This window comes from Telopea speciosissima, chromosome 8 (assembly GCF_018873765.1).
Source record: "Telopea speciosissima isolate NSW1024214 ecotype Mountain lineage chromosome 8, Tspe_v1, whole genome shotgun sequence".
NCBI lineage: Eukaryota > Viridiplantae > Streptophyta > Magnoliopsida > Proteales > Proteaceae > Telopea > Telopea speciosissima.
In genome coordinates this window covers 37775789-37785007 of record NC_057923.1, presented here as the reverse complement: position 1 = coordinate 37785007, position 9219 = coordinate 37775789, and the positions used below count along the sequence as shown (strand labels likewise).

The 9219-nt window shown below is 38.3% G+C and overlaps 1 pseudogene; it reads left to right on the top strand.

The window, feature by feature from the left end:
• The first annotated feature begins 6234 nt into the window (after positions 1-6234).
• LOC122672277 lies at positions 6235-9219 on the top strand (annotated as a pseudogene).

The window sequence follows — 9219 nt, the reverse complement described above, 5'->3', positions numbered from 1 at the left end:
TTTTTCAAATGAAAATATATCTTATAGTCATCATCCATCAATATCATATGTATCATTTAGATACCTAACAATTTTCTTATTTATTGGGTTGTCATTTTTTTATTTCTATATTTTTGTGGGTATATCTTCATGTTTTTGTACAAATAAATATATGGATCAATCCTAAAAGAAAAAAATTGCATATATGGAACTCTACTCTTAACTTGTAGCAATTTTCATATGCAATATAATTATTAAAAAAAAAAAAAAAAAACCCTTCCTAGCAATGTTAGTTTATGTGTGGTTTTCTAGTTTTTTTTAAATAATATTAGATTAGATTTTAATACCAAAAACAAAATAAGTGTAATCATTTGAAATCTTATTAAAATTTATGGAAAATCAAAATGTCTCCGCTTCTAAAGATCAGGTAATTGTGTCTTGAAGATCAACTCTCTAGGTGAAGTTTCAACCCAATATGAGTATGCATGTAACAATCTGACGAGACAAAACATGGTTCAAAATTATGAACATGCCATAACCTCGAGTATGTAACAGCATGCATTAATAAAGATGATTAATTTTTCACAACCTTAAGACAAAATTTTGACTCATACAATATACTCATTTTCTTTGAAAATTGACCAATGAGACGCGTAAGGATCCTCTATCACATTGACCCATCCATGTTAATTGATGTGACAATGATGATAATAAAAACAACAACCGTTTCATGATGTTATAGATGGTGTAAAAATAAGCAATAGATTTTAGGGAAAATGCTCTCTCAATGCCTCCTCACAAGCGTTATTATATTAATTTATTTTTTAAATAGAGAGAGAAAAAAAAAATTTAAATGTGAGGAGGTATAGTGTACTCTGTTTGCTTAGAGAACCCTCTCCCAAAATTTTTATATAAAAAGAGCTTATATTAACCCCCCCCCCCCCCCGCCATAGAGAATAGAGAGTTCAAGCTTTATTTTATTTGATTTTTGGTTATTTAAAAACTACAAAACCTAAGTCAACATCTATTTGTGTTTATTTATTTAATATTTTTTTATCCTTAATAATAATACTGTTCATATTAATAGATCAGATTTTTCATTTACATTATAACTCTATATTTTTTTTAACAAAAAAAAAGGCAAGAGATCGTTGCATGTTCGCGTGGCCCCTGTACCAATGCAGGGGGGGCCAATGAAAGCACATACAGGAGTATCAATATAAATTTTTATATAAAAAAAAAATCTTATATTAACCCCCATAGAGAATAGAGAGTTTAAGCTTTATTTTATTTGATTATTGATTATTTAAAAACTACAAAACCTAAGTCAACACCTGGTTGTGTTTTATTTATTTATTATGTTTTATCCTTAATAATACTATTGTTCATATTAATGGATCAGATTTTTCATTTACAGTACAACTCTACATTTTTTAAATAAAAAAAAAAAAGGCAAGAGATCATTACTTGTTCGAGTGACCCTTGCACCAATGTGGGGAACCAATGAGAGCAGATCCACCCAGGGTTGTAAATGAATAGCCGAAATCCTTTTCCGTATCCGTGTCCATATCTGTTTAGCACTATTCGAATCTGTCCGAAAGCTAAATGGATGCGGATACGGATAGGCTATAGCTATCCGAAAAGCTATATTTACATGTAAATGGATAAAATATTCGATCCATATCTGTGTCCATATCCGTTTAGCACTATCCGAATCCGTCTGATAGCTAATCGGATGTGGATGCGGATATAGCACTATCCAAGCCGAATCCAATCCTTTTATAGCCCTAGATGCAAGGGTATCAATATAAATAATATTTTTTTATTTCATTGGGGGTAAGGTGATAAATTTGTATACTTCTGAGATTGGGTTCAAGGACTACACGACCACTCAGTATTCTATTTCCCTAAAAAAATAATCTAAACTTTTTTTTTTTATATACCTAAACTTAGAATCTTACATTAATGAATGGGCCAGAAAGGAAGAGTGAGGAAAGTGCTCACAATTCTATCCGAAAAAAAAAGGGATAGTGCTCAGAGGCATTAATGTTGAATCGTGCCATGTTTTGGCACGATATGGTGTGGCATTATAAACATGTGTGCACGTGTATTATATTTATTTAGGTTATAGCATAGTGTTTAAAACCCAATCAAGTGTGCCCTCTTAATGATAAGTGTTTGTTTTACCACCAAAAAACCAATTGAGAAGTATTTGTCTCAACTCTCAACTCTCAACTGAGTTAAGGTCGTGGATTCAACTTCTTTGAACCCAAAGAAAAAGAAAAAATGTGTACACGACTCGTTCTATGGTAGACATGCGTAAAACTTAAGGGTGTCAATTTGTACGGTATCATGAATCTAGTACGGTTTTGATATGATACAGAAGATAGAAAGCAGGAAGTGAAACTGTACAGTATCAAATACAAACTGTATTTCTAATATCGATATCATGTCTATTCGGTACAGTTTGTATTCAGTATTAAAAACATTTTTTTTTCCAGTACAAATATAGGCATTGAACTTCCAAACACTAGACGATACCAAATGTTAGAATAAAAGGTTAAAGGCGAAGAAGACTAAGCGGCTCCAAACACACCAATAGTGTACAAGTCATGGTACTAAATCTCGTCTCGGAATGCCATTTTAGCCAGACCAAAATTTTGCCGACATATTGTATTTTTTCTATGGGTTTCTTTGCCATTTTGGGCCCCAAAATGCCGAAATGAGTGAAATACCAAAACAAAATAATTGAAATTTCAACAAAACAATACCTTTTCTAAACCGAAATTTTTGAAATTTCCGAAAACAAGATAACCGAAACTTCGGAAATATTGCATTTTTTATTTCGACCAACAACCTCGTATCAAACCCACCGAAATATTTGAAATTTTAGTGAGATTTTGAACTATGGTACCAGTACGATTCTGTATAGTTTTATACGGTCGATTTCTGTATTTGGTTCGATTTCAAATTGACATCCTTATAATACTTGCATTGAGAAAAAAGTTACACCATCACTAAAGCCCTGTTTTCTTGTAATAAGTTTTTGACTGAGTTGATCACTTGATCTTACTAAGCTCCAAGAATCCTCTCCATGGGCATAGAAATGTATCCACTTACATCCTCATCATAGTCAATGTCATGTTGTGCTTGGTCAGTTGATTACTTCCTCGTATTTTCGCAATTGTTGCAACATTAATCTTGGACCATCCCTCGAGGCAAAGACTGGAATTGATGAGAAAGAGACCGACTTCAATTTTCTGCAAAGTAAGTCAATATGAGGAACTAGAGAAAGCGATTGTCTTTCAATTTTCTACATAAAAATCAATATGAGGAAGTAGGTCAGAAAGTGCATGTATACATGTTGATTGAGAGAGAGATAGACTCTTTTGAGTGTTTGACGGGGTCAAATGAAGGATTTGGATTGTCTGCGGCTTGGAGTTGAGCAGCCATCGTGTTGTGCTCAACTCACAATCCATCACATGGAATTAATGTCGATCCAATGGTTGGTAGATGAGTGACAATTTAAAATTCAAAATTTTAAAAATACCAGGCCACCATCTATCAACTATTAGAATTTAGAACAACATTAATTCCATGTGGCGGCCTGTGAGTTGAGTGCAGCGCGATAGCCGCTCAACCGTAGGCCGCAGAGGATCCAAATCCTCAAATGAATTGGGTCAATTTAGATTTCCACAAGCTTGGGCCTCAGTTTTAATGTGAAATGATATAATTTACACAGCCCTAAATCCCATAGTTTAACCAAAGACCAGTCCAACCTAAGATTGGGCTGGGATATCACACAGCCCAAGCCCAGCCCTAACAGACTCAACCCAACCCAACTTACCCTTGATTGACCCTGATTGACCCTGGCCGTCTCTATTTTTTTTTATTTCAGTGATGGGCAAGGCCAGGCTAGCCCTCTTTTTTACCGTATGTATGCTATTACAATGTATAATTATATAGGGGTCGAGTTCTCTGGGTGTATCGTAAGGGGCTGGAATAGGACCATATGTCCATTAGTTGAGACCACGTGTCTACTCAATGCTCTTAACTGGAGATACTTGTAAATTAAGTACAAGAGAGGAGTCGGACACCGTCTTAACAGGTGGTGTGACAAGGAATAATTATCACCTCCAATTCACGAGCACCTCCAATTCCTCTAATAGGGGGGAGCGGATCCCACCTTGGGCAGTGTTTTCGGGCAGGGGGTAGGGTGGTCATTTCCGTCTCTTAATGAGGAATAGCAAGAATTGGAGGGGGCAGCAAATTGGAAGGGACAACGATTCTGTGAAAAGGCAATACCCCGATATTGAGATCTGCAAGACATGGGCTCTTCTTGACCTGTTGTTCCCATAGTTGCCAAGGCATCTCCTAGGCATCTGGTCTCTTTCTTGGGTCCAAGGTGACAGTACTTCTTGTTGACACTTCATAAGTTTACATTGATTTATGTTTATTTCTTGGTTTTCTTGATGAACATGGTAATATTATATTTTAGGGAAGCAGTTTTCTGTCCGGGAGTGTGGCCTACGCCAGCACTCCCATGTGTCTATTTCTCTCCTCCTTAAAACAAGCGGGTAGAGATGTCTTTTCAAATATGGAGGAAAGAGATAGACTCATGGGAGTGCTGGCATAGGCCACACTCCCGGACAGAGAACTTTCTCCCTATATTTTATTTCTTGTTTGTTATTATCTGATTGTCTCAAATTACGTCATTACTAACATAATTATACCATATATTGTGTTGATATGACTTCTATGTTGCATAAGCATAGTTATATAAATTATCATTGATATATTATATATATCATACTATTATATAAAAGCACGTTGTGGCAAATCTTTCAGTTACCTATTCTACCCTTCATTCTTATCTATAATTCCATCTTCTTCTCATTCTTTCTCCCGTCTTATGCTATTGTATTCTACACACTTACGGTGCCTAGGCAATGCTTATGCAAGCTCCTTGTTGCTCAGGAGCCCCTCCAATGCCTTGGGTTGCCTTGATAACTACAGTTATTCTTGCTTTTGCAAGACCTTAAACTCCTATTTATTCCTCAAGTTGACCTAGGTTTCGATTTCTGACCAGAAAAAGAGAGCACCATTGAAGAAATTGTCGCAGGATTCATCAAGAAGATCGGAAAACTAAACTCGACCTTGGCTTGGGTGAACTCTTTTGTAGCATAGCTCAGAGGTAGATGAAGATGATTTGGGTTAGGTTAAAGTTATACATGTTTTTATACAATCTTTATCCTCTCCTGTAACTGCACGGGTGCAATACTGCATCGTGCGGCGCAACATAAGCCATGTGATACAACGGGCCCCACATGGCCTTTGCAACCATCACACGATGCAGTACTGTACTGTGCAGTAACTGCATAAGATAAAGATTTGTTTTTATAGCTTTGGCTCAAGTTGAATCATTTATCCAAGTTAAGCTGCATGAAATTACTTATATTGTCCCAATACCAAATTACTCAAAAGAGGGAGACAAAGGTTAGAAAGGAGTGGTTACAAAATCAGTGATAAGATCAGAGTCATGCACTTCAGTAAACACTATACAATTCAATGAATTGCAACGGTAGGGGGTGTGTAATTTGTTTTCTAAAGCAAGGGAGGTAATTGGTATTGTTATATTTTGTGGGTGTGCCTTAATATATTAGCAAATCTCAGGGGTGGCGCTGATAATTTAGCTCGTAACACCAGCATCTCAATTCTCAGGCCACCTTTTGCAGTTCGTCCCTCCTCTGCTCCAACTTCACACAGGCGTAACCAACACCACTTGTCTGAGTGAGGAAAACGTCTTCGACGGACGCTTGCTGTTCAAAGTTCAAACCCTCCCTTTGTACTGATTTACTCAGCCGGTCGAAGTGAGACTGGAAGATTTCGAGCCATTCGTCATCGATCGTCTTCGGGGTATGTTTCATCTGTTTTTATGGTCATAAATCTGAGTAATGTTTTTTATTTGAAAATTTCCGCCATTGCTGAGCTTCATTTTTTAATGAGATTCTCAGTCCATGGTTGAAAACACAAGGGTTTCAATTTTCTCCACTGCCGAACCGACCGGTTGGCACCCCTAACCACCTGGTCTTCCTTCACCAAGTTCAGATGCATCCGCGCTTTGCAGCATTTGGCCGTCGGTTTCTCATCACTTCCACTCTTTGTCCGACCAATGGTTCATTTTTATCCTGCAAATTGATAAATTCCCTATGCCCCAGAAACAAGGGAGTTTCCTATTTAAGATTCCTCTCAACGATGGCACTGCAACGTCAACTTCCCGACCCTGACGACCCGTCCACCTTAATGAAGGAAGACGGTGTTGCAGTCTGCTCTTCAATGTGGATAGAGAATTTTCGAGAGCCCGATAAAACACTGACACTACCTTCGACGGTTTGAGTTATGGGTGCTGGCTTACCAAAAGGTATGTGCTGATGAAACGGGTTCTTTCATGCCCCGTAGTGCAGTACAGAGATCCGTATTGGAGAATTTGTTGGCCCTTGGATTTTTAATTGTTTTAAAATTAAAGATTCAAAATACGATTTTGTTGGAGGGTTGAGTGCTTTCCTAATAGACACTTAAATAGTCAATAGATGTCTATTGGAAGACTTGTTTGAGTGGCTAACAAACAAGTCTTATGGGAAAAGACATGAGTTGGGACATATCTCTTGGAGACATCCCTTAGGGGTGTCTCTTCCTTTCCTATATAAATAGAGGAGGTCTTGTTCATTCTCTAACAATTGTTTTTGAAATACATTTTTCTTTCCCACCATAGTCGGTTAGTGTTGATGAGTTAGTGAATATAGCATTTGGACGCCCTTTGTAATCACATTTGGAACTGCAACCTATGTGATTAGAGAGTTGTTTTATCTTGGGGGTATAGATGCATGATCAACCCAGATTGCAGAATTGGGGCATCTAAAAACCTTAAGGAGAGCATCGTTTGATGTGACTCGACTCTACCATTTATTATTTGGGTTACACAAGAGGATTTTTATTGTTGACGCAATGCGATACTATCTGTCATACCAATCAGATAAGTCTTGTATTTACTATCTGTTTATTGTATTTCTAGTCTTATACTTGCTGCCCATGATATTGTTTATAACAGCCCTTAGAAATGCTGTTCTAGACAAATACATTTAAATGGGGAGCCAGGTTAGAGTTTTTTATTCGAGCTCCGAAGGACAAAACCGACCTGGAATCACTCTCAAAATGGAAAATCAAGGCTCTTTTGACTACCACCCAACCGACTGCATTCCACGATCGAATTGTCCAAGAAGTTTTGTTCATGATATTGGAGCCCATTTATGATGCTCGTTTCTCACAGAAGTCATATGGTTTCAGGCCTGGCCGGACTGCACACACTGTTTTACGGGTTATACTACGAAATTTTGTGGGATATCTTTGGTATGTAAAGAGGGATCTTCGCACAATCTTAGATGGGGTGAAGGTGGGATTGGTGATTAATGCCCTGATAAGAGATGTGAGGGATAAGAAGGTGATTGATTTAATCAAAACTGCACTTGTGACTCCAGTCATCACGAGCCGAGTTGATGAAGGGGAGAAGAAAAAGAAGAAGAGGAAGTATCAGAAGTAGAAAGTCTTTGCAGAGGATGAGCCAAAACCTGACCCGTATTGGCTGCAGACCTGCTTTGGATTTGCCCCAGAGGAGGCAGAGAAGGTTCCTTCTTGGGGGCACTGTGGGATTCTCAGTCCCCTTCTTGCAAACATATGCCTTGATGAGTTGGATCGTTGGATGGAGGATAAGATTAAGGAGTTCTATCGTCCTTCAAAGAGTGATGTCATTTGGAATAGTGGAAAGTGGAGCAAGGTAATACATCATGGCCGAAATTTGTGCCCACGAGTGGGCCTGACAAGACCCGGAAGATGGATTACATCCGTTATGGAGGCCACATCTTGATTGGAGTCCGGGGCCCAAGGGCAGATGCAGCAATCCTGAGGAAACAGTTGATTGAATTTTGTGATCAGAAGTATCTTCTCAAGCTTGACAATGATGGCCTTCCTATTGAACACATTACTAAGGGTATAATGTTTCTTGATCATGTCTTGTGCCGGAGGGTTGTGTATCCAACACTTAGATATACAGCAATTGGTGGAAAGATCATTAGTGAGAAGGGCATAGGGACCCTTCTTTCAGTGACAGCAAGCTTGAAGCAATGCATCAAGCAATTCAGGAAGTTGGACTTTCTCAAGGGAGACAGAGATCCAGATCCACAGCCTTGTTTCAGAATGTCCCATGCTACTCAATCTCTCACAAATGCACAGATGAATAAGTTCCTGTCGACAATGGTAGAATGGTATAGGTATGCAGACAACCGTAAGAAGGTTGTGAACTTTTGCTCTTACTTCATAAGGGGATCACTGGCCAAGCTCTATGCTGCAAAATACAAGCTTCGTTCGCGAGCAAAGGTGTATAAGATTGGATCCCGAAATCTTAGCCGTCCATTGAAGGAAGAAAAAGGGCAGTCTCCAGAGTACCATAATTTGCTCAGAATGGGTCTGGTGGACTCAATTGAAGGGCTTCAATATACCCGGATGTCTCTAGTACCTGAGACTGATTATACCCCTTTTCCCAGTGTTTGGCGACCTGATCATGAGAAGGTCTTGCTAGAATATGTAAGACTTGAGGATCCGATGACTGTTGAAGCGCAACGCAGTTGCCTCAGAGAAGAGGGTCTTATTTCGCCTCAGGAATACATCTCAATGCTTGTTTGGAACTACAAAAGGAATTCTAATATAGTGGATCAGCTTCCTGTGGTTGAGAACAGAAGCAATAATGTCCAAAGAGAAAAAGAAATGCTGTTGAGCTCAAGCTTGAAAAGCTTCTGTGGCAGGACCACAGACGAGGAAGACAATAGAGAAAGATTCCAGGCTGCCTTGATATAAGGAACATGACTTTCTTTTTCCTTGTTTGTATTTGAAAGTCAGATTTGAGCCTTTAGGGTTTCAATTGATCTGCTTCCTAGAAGTAGCGTTTCAGCTGATCAATCTCTAATTTTTGAGAACCTGGTATTAGGTCTGCAATCCATGTATAAGGACTGAACTAGACAACCCAAAATAATCAGAAGCTGGCTTTCAGTTATCACCATCAATCTTGGAGATGCAATTAAGGTCTGTTTCTATACTTCTTTGTAAAACTAGGAAGCTATTTCAGATTAGAATATGCATTGTGAGAGCTGTCATACTTTCATAAGGTTGCACCTTTTGCTTAAATTAGCA